This window comes from Protopterus annectens, chromosome 8.part1 (assembly GCF_019279795.1).
Source record: "Protopterus annectens isolate FY-2018-M chromosome 8.part1, PAN1.0, whole genome shotgun sequence".
NCBI classification, from domain to species: Eukaryota; Metazoa; Chordata; order Ceratodontiformes; family Protopteridae; genus Protopterus; species Protopterus annectens.
The window spans coordinates 147,846,161-147,858,829 of NC_056742.1; the positions used below are offsets into that span (position 1 = coordinate 147,846,161).

Below are 12,669 nucleotides of genomic sequence, written 5' to 3' on the forward strand. Positions count from 1 at the left end.
TTGCACTCCAGTGAAAAATTTCTTCTGGCTTCCACAAACAATGTTGCAGGAGATGCGCTCTATTCTAGTTTTGTCACCAAACTTTGGATCAAGTTACCACTTTTACTAAAACAAATTAAAAGGCCTCAAACCCAAATCAAAACTCAAGACTGATTCCTGGATGTGATAGTGTACCTCACCAGGATAGTATGACATGCTACAGCCACTACCATTTCTATAAGACACTGTTTACAGACAACTTAAGCACAAACCACAAGCTGCTTTTACAAACTTACATTGCATTGTTTCTATTTCTAATGTAGTGTTTCATTAGAGCTCCAAGTATTAAACCATTCTTGTACCTGGTCTCATTTTTGTCATTTGATTGAACTTTTTCCAAAGACCTCTGCCAAAATGCCCCCCCCCCCTTATACAGTTGGACTATCCTGATGAAACAAAAATAAGCAGGCAAGTAAATAAACAAACACATACCCACAATGGAATTATTTATAGGTTCATAGGTGTGCATCCCAAATCTGACAAGTTCTGCTACCCTTAAATGTAAGCAAGGGCCTGGGAGATTAAACATTTACAGGTTACCTGTGTCCATTAGACACATAGGCATCAAACCTGGGATGAATTTCTAGTTTCCCAAGTTGCACTTGAATTGGGTTAGGGAGGAACACTGTTCATACAGACAGGGAGCCTGTTCCACAGACAGGGTAGTTGCTGGGATACATACCTCTCTCTCCAGCAGGTCCTATGTATATCACAGGCAAGGTTTAAGTCTTTAGAATGGGTAATTCTGGTGCGGTTTGTTTTATGGATATGCAGGAAGTCCATCAGAGTGGGGTCTGACAATGTCCTGCATGCCAGACATACATCTCCCCTCAATAGCCTGTAAGAGACCGAATACAGGGACAGGACCTTGAGGCAGTCTGCAGAGGACATTTTACTTACGCTCAGCGTTTCTTTAGTGAGGAACCTCTGTGGACATTCCAGTTCTTGGATATACCTGGTTAGGTACATACCAAAGGGGGCACTGTTCTATAGGTCTGATGAATGCTGAATACAGTGGAACAATGACTTCCTTGGACTTGGATGCCATACCTTTATTTATAAGTTGCACAACACAGAATGATTTCCTCACCACTGTAGACATGATTTTATCAAAGGCTAGATTACTGTGCATGTCCTAAGTACCTGACTACTGGATCAGCTCCAAGGGGTTTGTTGTCAGCATGACAGTTACCAGGGATGGACGACTTCCCAAAGGATACTATTATGCATTTCTTGGCATTTAGTTTTAGACCATGGCTCTGACACCAGTTATTTGCATCAGCCCCTCCTGGAGAACATCTGTGTCAGTGTGAGATTCAATGACAGCTCCTAATTTGCAATCTGTAAATTTAGTCAGCCAGAGACCACAGACATTGGCCTTGAATTCTGATGTAAATGCCAAAAAGGAGCGGTCCAAGGACTGATCGCTGAGGGACTCCACTTGCAATTGGCCTTTCTGTAGAGCTGGACTATCCAATTCTAACTTCCTGGGTCCTGCGTGTGATCCAGTTGGCTATTCACCGGTAACACATGGGTTTGTACCCAACTTCTTGAGTTTGTCAACAATGCCAGAGTGGGGTATTGTGTCAAATGCCTTGGCCAGGTCAAGGTAGAGAGTTTGAACAATTTTGCCCTCATCCATTGCTTTGCAGACCTTCTCATGAAGTCCACCAGGTTGAGTAGGCATGATCTGCCCTTGACGAAACCAAACTGGGTTGGGTCTAGTGTCTGGAGATTTACTACATCTCTATTGATCATCTCCATGATGATTATTTCTGTGGCTTTACATTTAAGACTAGTGAGACTTATGGGTTTGTAGTTTCCAGGGTCTGTAGAAGGCTTACCTTTGTGCAGAGGGATGACTGTTGCCTTTCTCCATTCATGAGGCACAAAGCCTGTTTAGAGGCTACAGTTAAATAGTAATTTCATAGGACCCGACAGGTCATGTATCATGCTACTTAGAAGACATCCTGGGATACTGTCTGGGCTCTTTGATGCAGTGTTCTTGGTCTTGGAGAGAGCATTAAAGACCTGTTCCCTAGTGACAGTAGGGGGGAGTTATACTTGAGAATATTTCCTGAGGGAAGATTGAGGGGAGAGGGGTAAAGTTGGAGCTGAATTTATCAGCCAGGAGGTTTGGTAAATCTTCTGGCTCAGTATAGGTGGCTCCATTTATAATGAGCTCTGCACACAATTATGCATAGCATTTGAGGTTGCGGACATAGCTAAAGAACGCTTTGTGGTTGTCCTTGGGCTGAGAGGCCAAACTTGCCTCCAATTTGGCTTTGGTAGACTATTTGTCTAGTGAGTTGTTTAGTGTATTTATCCTGGTGGGTGCTGCACCTCCTAATTTTTGCCATGATTTTCTTCCTCCTGTTATACAGCCTATTGATTTTGCGATTCCACCAGGGTGGCTTGTTTCCCAAGTCAGTTCTTTACTTCTTCCTGGTGGGTACAGCTGCCTCTATGCAGCTATTAACATGCTTCTACAGGGTTTCTGTGAACACTTCTGCATAGGCAACAGTGTTCTCCGGGTTTATAGGGGCCTGCAATTTTGCCAGGTTCTCACTTAACAGCAGGGGGTTAGTCTTAGAGTAGTCCCTGAATACTCCAAGTTTAGCTGGGTGTCCAGGTTTACTTCAAAGGAGACCATTTTGTGGTCTGACCTTACCAGGGAAGGCATTACAGTGTGTGTGTGTGTGTATGGGGGGGGGGGGTTAGCAGTCTCCCATATTAGTGAGAACTAGATCCAGTATAGTTGCACCCCTGGTTGGTGTAGTGACTATCTGGTCCAGAGAGTTTGCGTTTACAAAATCCAGGAATCTCTGTGCATGTACATTTGGTGTCTTATAGGACTCCCAGTTAATAGCGGTGTAATTAAGTCACTCATGAATATGGTATTGGGTTGTATGGTTAGTGTTTCTAATATATATGGCATGGGATTCCTGGTCATAGAGGGGACCTACAGCTTGCAAGCAGTGGCGTAACTACAAGAGGCGAAGTGAGGCAATTGCCTCAGGGCGCCAAGCAGCAGGGGGCGCTTTGGGCCGATGGATGTTGTCACGGATTGTTTGCTTATTTAGTAAATGTCCATCGTCCGGTGGTAAGAATCCCAGTCTGCAGCCCTCCCACCTAGAAAAAAAAACAAGAAAAAAAATCCGTGAAACAAAAATTTCATTCAGACTGCCTTTATCGGCAGTCCAAATGCAGAGAAACGGGTACCCAGCAACCTGTGCTGTGTAGGATACCCAGACATCTGTGCGGGCCGGTCAACTACCGCACAGAACAGAGGAGCTCCAGACTGCTTCCCTTGCAGTCAGGGCCAATGAGGAGTGAGCTGAGAACTCTCTCTCAGCTCTCGCGGGAATTTCATTGCGCGGGCGTTGTGTAGAGCGATTGGGGTTTCAGACATGGTCGGACGGTCGCTGGCTTAGTTTCTTTTGGCTGGATTATGTGGATGTTCATTCTGTTGGTCGGACTCGGACGGTCGCTGGCTTCAGAAGTTAGGTGCAGTGTGTGTGAATTATGAGAAGATGGGATACTCCCAGATAGAGCAGTTTCAGGGTTAGTGTGTATATCCCTATACTCGCACTTCAGTTATCACAGAACTGAGGACTGAAGTTGCTGCCCTAAATCATACAATGTAATTCCAGTATATAAGTGATAATCCTGCCCCAAACACCTTGACACTTTACAGTTAGAGCAAGGTAGTTACAATAGTAAGAAAAGTGCCCAATTTTCTCAAGAAACTGTCCCTTGATGGTGAAATGTGAAATGGTATTTGCAAGGCCTAGCAGGCAGGTTGAGCACTTTGATTTTCCTAGGACTTTAGCAAAGTACCAGACTTTGATCAACTTCTGTGAGTGCATGTCATGTAACTTTTAGGTAACTCTTATTTGGTGCAGAAATGACCCGGTCAGTGAAGTAAATGAGATTAGCAAGAGGTGACTTAGTGAAGATATTCTTTGAATGCAGCCCTTCATGACTGAACACCATCCTCCATTCTATGTTCTCTTCATTTCCACTGGTAAGGTAGCATGGATGAGAATGAAGGTACATACCAAGAAAACCAAATGCACGAATGGAACAATGACATATATTTGCCTGACTTTAGCTTGGATATGGAATGACTATCTATGAAAAAAAAATAGAGAATTCTGTTATTGATATGGCTGAGACTCAAGTGCTTGAAAATTTTGAAGGACCAGTCAGATCTCTCCAGCACCTTCTGCTATGTCTTTCTTATTGAATAAATTAAAAGGTTTCATCAGTTTTTATACTTTGGAGATCATCTCTACCTTGCAGACTTACCAACATCATGCAAAGAGCCTGTACAGTTAGTACCATCAGCTCTGAAAAAGATCCATATAAAATGGGAAGATCGACATGTTAATCAGTGTTCAGTTAAAGCCAAGTTTACTAGTGCCAAAGCATTAATCCTCCAGGTTCAGTTCTGCTGGACTAGATATTCCCAGGATAATGTTTGTACCCATAGCTTGGTCAAAGTCAAAACTTCTGTGATGGTTAGATAAAATGTTACAAAGAGTCTTATTGGTGTTATAACCTCTGTCAAATGATAGTTTGTTTTGGAGAAATGTGTCTACTTCTGGAATTGTAAATCTACTGGTGAGCAGATCTTCCACACTGAAGCATCTGTACTGTTTTTTCAGAAATCTGTAGACCTGCATTTGAATTACTGTATCACCTCAAGACCCATTGGACAACTACATTAGACATAATCTTTGAATTGAGGGAGGGCCATCTATGACTTACATAGCACAGCAGATTTTGAAATGGGAACTGTGTACAGGGAAGCATGCTGGGGAGACCCCTTTTGTTATTGAAGTACATCATTATCAAAGCTCTCCTGTGTACAAATGCAGAAATATCGTTATACTGAAATGAATTGTCTGTGTGCAAATCGCCAGTTTGTGATGTTGCACACTTACTCACAGTTCTACTGCTCTGGAGTTTTATATATATATATATATATATATATATATATATATATATATATATATATATATTTAGTTATGGGAAGCAAGGGCATAGCACAGCACAGTCACAGCACCTTACAAAAAGTGCTTGTTATGCTGTTAGCATACATCTTCCTATATTTATTTGTGCTGTAAATTGTTCCAGACATTTGTTTCTTGTTATAAACATGCTCACTAATTTTCTGCATTTAAAATGTAGACTGTCAATTACTAAGGATTTTTGTTTATTACTAATATTGTGACATTCCTGGCTTGCGATCTTCTGGTCTCATTAATTTGGGATTTAACATTGTCATGGTTGACCATTCGAACTTCCGATTGTAATATATATATATATATATATATATATATATATATATATATATATATATATATCTGTATACACAACTATTAATTAGTAGGAAGTTATAAAGCATTTTTTGTGCTACTATATGTGATTTCTTTGGCTTTGGTCATCTCGATGGCTTGGGTTCCTGGGGGGGGGGGGTGTTGGGGCGCCTAGGAAAAGTTTGCCTCAGGGCGCTTCTAATGTAGTTACACCACTGCTTGCAAGGAAGTAATATTGTACTTTACCTATGGCGATTTGAACATGGAGCAGCTACCAGCCTTGATATATATTTATTTTTTAAACAAATAGAGACAACTCAATCTTTAGTCCATGCCTGTGAAGTAGCTGGCCTAAATATGTGTGGAAGGCATTAGAACCTTGCACTGTTTTTGTGTGCTCTCTGGAGCTTGAAAACATTTTTTCAGTGACCACACAGATGTCAGCATTCTCTAGGGTAAAGAGAGCTTCTAGGGAGTGGAGTATTTTGTTTAGACTCCTAGCATTGAGCAGTAATAACTTTACAATTTTTGGTGTTGATTTGTTATGTCAGAAGTACTTTCAGCTTGGCACCTTGATTATTAAACCTGGATCCTTTAGTTCTCCGCTGTTGTACTATTTATTGCAATGATTTAGACAGCTTGATTTCTTGGTGGAGCTGAATCCTTTAGCTCTGCCAAATTTTATAATCATTAGTACATAGATTAAACAATTTAACAGTTACAGCCACACAAAACGGAGGAAAAGGAGCACAAAGGTGTAGTCATCTCAATGAAGAACCAGTCTGGCATCACCACCATGCTTTGATCTGTTGTTGGCAAGAGGTATCAAATCTAACATTTTTCGAAAGGACGCATTTTGTAATGGATACTTACACTAAGTAACCACTCATTTTCTCAGAAGAACTTGGTTAGGGGGCAGGCCATACGTATCACCAGAATGACATCCCAATATGATGATGTATGGGTAGCATTAGTGAATGTTAAGGAGATGTTTTTAAAACAGAGGTTACCCGGACAAGTTGCTGACTGGAATTATTAATAAAGTGCACTGTGACTGGGGCACAAAATTTAAACCGCTGTTAGATTTGGACTGGATAAATCCCGAAGGTCTGATTGGGATAAGAGGTACGAGAAAGCCTTTGTTATGGAATTTAATCAACACACTAAACAAATCCAGGATACAGTTAGGAAAAATTGGAATATTTTTTAAAGTAAACAAGGATCTACATGAAGTTGTTAGACAAGTGTCCCATATTCACTTTCAAAACAGGAAGAAACTTCATACAGATATTTGAAGGTATTGTGCCAATGTCACTGGTCCCAAAAGAGGGACACCACCACATGGTATGTGTAAGCAATGCCCTTTTATACAAATGGGTGAAAGTATGCTTTTGGAAAATGGGTTGTGTAGTAAAGTTGAATTCAGAATTGGGAATTGTTGCTCCGGTAAGTTAATTTATTTAGTTAAATGTGATGGGTGACCTACCTTTTATATAGGAAAGACCGAGAGAGCTTTAAAAACTAGAATTTAAGAGCATACATACAAAATAAAGTATAAAAAGGGAGACTAATGCCCTTTTAAAGCACTTCAAGTTATGTACTAACTTTACAAAACTCAGATTTGGATCATACACACTATAAAACCCAAATCTATTGGTGGTGACTGGAAATTACCCCCTGGTCTCAAAGAATTTGTGTCCCTTAAACCTATAGTTATTTCTCCATAAATAGCTATTGTGTGAAGGACAACTTGCATTGTTGATGCAATGTTTGATCAATTAAAAAAAAAATTGCAACAGAGTCATAAAACATATGTTTTTAATACAGAGTTTTTTTGTAGAAATAATAGTTAATATTTTGCATATGATATTTTAAGGTATTGGTACCTTGATGGTTAATAATTTAAGCCACTTAATAATTTGGAAAGTAGCTTAATTAATCGATTATGAAAGATATTTAAAGCATGAAGCAATGGTAAAACGTTATCTGATGAAGTCTCATTGGTGACACGAAAGTGCTTACCATTGTGTTTTTTATTATTAAAAAGTGTCGGTTTTCCCCTGCTGACGTTGGATTGCCATTTTTTTATTTACTGGTGTGACTTTTGCTGCTGTACATTTGTACTGTATTTTCTGAGTAGTTGTGATTAAACTACATCAGTGATGGTAATTAAAGAAATTAGACAGGCTTGCCTGAACTGCTGGACTTAAGAATGGAACCAGCACAGATGTCAACCATAAGCAAACAAAAGGTTTTTGCCAGACTGAGTGTGTACACATACATGCAGAAACTGAAGTTATTTTATTTTCCTTAAAGGAAAGCACTAACTTAAAACTGAAAAAAAAAACAGCAGCAACAACACTTTTTTCACCTTCTACAGTTATTCTAAGTACAAGCAGAATGACTGTCTTGCAAAACATTTACATTTCTCATACTAAAAAAAAATGTCCATCATAGGGATCGCCATACCGATCTCATTTTGTTCTCCAGCTTTTCTGTCCTCCTCTTCCCATAATGCAATTTAAGGCTCTATGGACCCTATAATATGAAACCGCCTAATCATAAATTAAAGTATCATTTGGTTACAGAGATAATGCTACAAGTCATTGGCAGTTTAAATGGTTTATGAAAGCAGTGTCTGTGCTTCTTTGGAACTTAATTAGAGATGTGTGCATACCAAATGTCAATTTACATCATCTTCAGCACAAGAAAGGTTTAAAAATAATTGGGATTTTGTTAAGTATTCAAAGCTGTAGTCTTCGTAAAGCTTCAAACAAACCCTCCCCATTCATCACTGACAATGTTATCACTTCATAGGACTGGTATGGGGCATGACAACTGCCCATGGACTTTGATACTGTGCATAATGTATGAATACAAGCAACACTCAACAGGCCAAAAAGTGGGAGTATTTACCAGTCTGCTTGTGTACTGTTACAGTACAAATCCTGCTTGTTTTTTTGCAGAAAATGCATATTAAAAGCTGAATTGAAACTTTTTCCAAACAGTTACTTGTTTAGCAAAAACAACCTCAGGATGCAATAGTGCAGGCTATGACTAGCAATAAAGATTACAATAGGTGTGTCAGTGAAAAACAGAAATAAAAAGACAGGTACTTTAAAGGTTTCTAGACCCTAAACACCCTAAGGGAAATTGTAAAGAAAAACATTACTTTGGGATAGGTTAATTTCATTGGAAGCAGATTTCCTTCAACAGGTACAATGTACCCTTATGTGAACACAGGAGCAGATTTGACAACGAGCATGTTAAGGTCTTACAGTGAATTTTGGCAACACTACCATCTTCTGTATGCATTCAACTGGACAAGAAGATACTGTAGCCTGCAGGTACTACTACTGTGCTGTAAGTAACCAGATTTCCACAATGGCCAGCAGATCTGGCTTATAAAAGGATATTCAGCTCTGCATGGGAGAAATTTGACCGGAGCTGCTAACAAGCATTTATGTATACACCAGTTTTAGAGCTTCATAGTCACACTGTAAGTTGTTATACTGGCCTGTAAAAATTTTGCCTGGAGACACTGGTTTGGGATTAGAATGTACATTTTTGTAAAACAAGAAAAGAAAGAAAGAAACAGGCAGCAGAGAGTGAACAAGTAGAATATTTATGAAAGAATAGCTTCACTCTACTCATGATTTTGCTTACATGAAAGATAAAACTACTAACCTTTTACAAAAATGTTAAGCAAAGACGGTCAAGCATTTACACGTTTCTGTGGGAGTAACCAACTTTATACAAGGCAGACTCTGTTATGAAGGGACTGTTAGACAGGGGTGGCTCATAAAAATACTGCACGGAACCCAGTAAGACAGGCTTACTTTAGCCCTTACAGCTTATTTCCTAGCAGTTCTCTTATGAAGACTGTGCCAGGATAAAGGAAAACGTATTTAAGGGTCCTGAAGTAGGTTAGGATTACTGTGAAGAAAGTAGCAAACCATTATCATAGAGGAAAAGTTAACAATAGTCATTCCTTAGGCAAGAATTATATTTAACATGAATTCCCAAAATATGTTTCCATCAGTCTTATGACATATTAAAATAATCTAAGTTCAGTGTTTATTTTCTGAATGCCATGATGTTGTTTTGTTTGGTACAATTTTACTTACAAGCTAATACACTTCAATAACATTGGCCTGAATATAAAAGCAGACAAACACCCAAGTATAAGCACCTTTTGTCTGCTTTGTTTAGTAATACTACATGAGAAAGCATCATCTGCACAAAAAACTTCATTCAGACAGGTGACCGGCAACTGTAAACACTTTCCTGGACAACAGAATACTTTATACCTAGGTTTGTCTGCTGAATGCAGCCCATTGATCCAGGTAACAAAAAACAAACAAAAACAGCAAACTACTTAACTGGAGATAGAGAAAGAAATGGAAGAATATTTTATGTGCTAAGTGGCTAAAGGATGAAACAATGACTGCCCTGAGACACCATCACTTACTTAACTGCACAACCTACTAATTGCATAGTTGCTGCATAGCCTCATCAGAATTTGGTGTACATGTGTAGACAACACCTTCCATGACATTAAAGGATTTATGGTGATACACAGTAATCTAGCTGAACTTGCAAGATTTGTTTCAGGATTTATCATCAATAACATACCCCCATGTTTTACAGACTATTAAATCGTACTGCTATTACTGTAATACTTAATAGAGACATTCAAAATAGATTTTAGACACAACTTTAGGCAATGGCAAATATCAAATTCTCTTATCACACTACTTCTGACACACCAGTATTAAGTTAATGCAATTTTAGTGACAACCAGCTTGAATTTGGCTCCTTTACATGACTGTGCAGTAGTGTCTCTACTCATGAAGGTGAGAATAACAAATACCAGAACAGCAGAGTTCTCTCTAATGCTATCATGGGTGCAAGGCATCCACTTTGGCTAATCACTTAAAAAAAGGGCCAAACAATTATTGAATCCCCTTCTTTTCTGTCAGGGATTGGAAGTCTTCATTCATACTACTATGGATTTCCTTGAAAATTTCCAATACTTCATTCTAGTGTTGCCAGAAATACAATACCTGTTAAAACTGAGACAGTGATTAAAAAAATGGAGACAGGTACCCATGACAAAGAAGTTTAGTGCCTATGTAAAAAAAAAAAAAAAGTTTTATATATATATATATATATATATATATATATATATATATATATATATATAATATTATACAAAGCACAAACTGAGGATACCACCATTGTAAATCAATGGTGAGATGAGAGTTAATAAAACATTATGGTAACACAAAATGTACGGTGGGATCAAGTCTTGGCTGAGAAACAAAAGAACAGTATAGTGATCAGTGTGCAATTTGGGGTACATCAAAACAGAGAACAGTATCGGCAACTGAAACATTACTATTTCAGTAAAGAAAAATATATTTTCAAAATACATCTTTCTTCATTTTCTGATCATAAATGACTATAACTGCTGTTTAATTACCATAATAGAAAAGTCCTAAAATTGTATCTTCTAGTGCAGCATAGGACTCTGGGGATTTTGTCTACTGTTGCTCATGAGTCATAATATTTGGAGAGAGGAGATTAATCAGTAATACATATTCTACCACATTTCACAATATATGTTTTGGACTTCTCATATAAGCATTAACTAAGGCTACATTGGCCAGTACAGACGTCAGATTTCATAGCCAGAAGGAAGACAAAAGATTGACAACAAATATGCCTCACAGCTCCAGGGTACACTATTCAGACCTTACGTTTGATTACTATCTGTGTGGTATCTGCCTGTTCCAGGGTACAGGATTCAGACCTTACGTTTGATTACTATCAGTGTGGAATCCGCCTGTTCATCCCATGTCAAGACAGGTTTTCCCCAGTTTCCTAAAATCATATTGGCTGAATGGCAACACTAACCTGTCCAAATGTATCTATACTGGATAAAGTGCAGGTACACATATATAAAGGATCCATGAACCAAGCCCACTTACCCAATAAAGCAACTTGTCAAAACAACCCATGTAAAGGAAGGGAAAGGACAAGATCAGTTCCGTTTCGGGAACATTTTTGGGAGAGGCTGACTCTACTCACTTTACTTTGTGCTCCAAAAAAATCATTGACCTTCTGTTAAAGTCTAAAAAGTATATATACTGGGACAACCACAAGCAAAAGCAAGCAAGACTGAACATATACTAATCCCAGTAGTCCCCAACATATACATAAAAATGCACACACTGCACAATGAATACTAACATTCTGAGATTTTAATAAAAAACACTAATAAAAAAAGTAGAAGGTTATCAAAATTACACAATATATGTGCAGCTATGCAGCTGAAGAAAATGATTAAATGAAATATTCTTATTAGGGGTAATTTTATATATATATATATATATATATATATATATATATATATATATATATATATATAAAATTAATTATCAACCACGGGATGGGTAAGGCTAATCAACCACAAAAAGGGAAGCTGGCTAGGTAGTACTTATCTATGAAGAAGGTGAAGTCTAGAGGATTAACATATTTGTATAATAAAATCAGGTCAATGAAAATTGCAGTACCGCTCATCTACCACCTCACTTTCTTAGAATAAAGCAACACAATATGTACATTAAATTATTGGTACTGTTTTCCCTTTCTTAAATCAACAAAATTACATAATTCATAATTGTGGAATAAAATCATTCAAATTATTCCTCATCTTGCCAATCTGAAAATGTGCTGATAAATGTAAACAAGCAGCCTAAAGGATGAACTTGTATTAAAGAATTTGTGTAATAAATTCCTCCCAGTTATGTCAGGCTGCCCTTCATTTATTTAATGCAAAATTTCACAAGTTGATAATTATCAGTGCTGCTTTTAATCCATCTAAGTCTGCAAAGTTACACATTTCAAATTAATAATCATAACAGCAATAAAAGGTCAAATAAGTTAATATCATGCCAGAGTTAAAACATGAAAATGAACAGGCTGCCGAAAGTGGACACTTGCACAAGTGTCCAAGATGGAATCATCAGCTCTACCTAGCAGCGGGACTCTAGAAAGAGACTGTTACATAAATCATACCAATGGGAAAAAAATGAACAGAATTACTCAATATTACGACCGTTTTAAAAACACTTTGATAAACAATCAGTCTGCTAAAAATTCAGACATATATAAAAGTGCCCAGGGAGGAAACCAGCAGTTCTATGCAGCTGACAGGAGGCAAACTTTACAAAATCAGATCAAAAACAGAACTGGCTGAATGGAGGCCTTGGCCACATTTCACTAAACAGTAGAATCTTAC

At 38.1% G+C, this 12,669-nt stretch overlaps 1 protein-coding gene across 2 annotated transcripts in view; it reads right to left on the reverse strand.

Annotated features, from left to right (window-relative positions):
• GAN (gigaxonin) overlaps positions 1 to 12,669 on the reverse strand; it is a 1,111,762-nt gene that overhangs the window by 1,091,639 nt on the left and 7,454 nt on the right. The window lies entirely within an intron of this gene.